Genomic DNA, 632 nt, shown 5'->3' on the forward strand with positions numbered 1-632 from the left:
ATTGAGGGGACTTTTAATAGCACTTCGAATCCGGATATAGAGAAAGCCATGGAAGAACGACAGGTGTCCAAGGCTATCATTGCTTGGATACAAAACATGCTGAAAGGCAGAAGACTGTCGGCAGGACATGGGAGGGCATGTGTGGAGGGACGTCCGACTAGGGGCTGTCCGTAGGGGGGAGTTCTCTCGCCCCTGCTATGGAACCTGGTTGTAGATGGACTTCTAAATCAACTAAGTGAGGCTGGCTTCCACATCACCGGTTTTGACGATGATGTGGCAGTTGTTGTGAAAGGCGGATTTCTGAGGGTGCTAAGGGACCTGATGACAACAGCCTTCAATATCATTTCGGACTGGCGCAGGGAAACTGACCTATCGGTAAATCAAGCCAAAACAACAGTCCTGGTTTTCACCAGAAATTATAGACTGGAAAAGATCCAACCTCTGAAGCTAAATGGCTCGGAGATAAACTACACCAGCAGAGTGAAATATCTGGGTGTCCTCCTGGATAATAAACTCAGCTGGAAAGAACATATCTGTACACAGAGAAATAAAGTGTTTGCCTCTATGTGGGCGTGCAGAAGAGCTGTGGGCAGGACATGGGGACTCAATCCTAAAATGATGCTCTGGCTCTA

This window comes from Diachasma alloeum, unplaced genomic scaffold (assembly GCF_001412515.2).
Source record: "Diachasma alloeum isolate Michigan unplaced genomic scaffold, Dall2.0 Dall_scaffold_00794, whole genome shotgun sequence".
Classification (NCBI taxonomy): Eukaryota; Metazoa; Arthropoda; class Insecta; order Hymenoptera; family Braconidae; genus Diachasma; species Diachasma alloeum.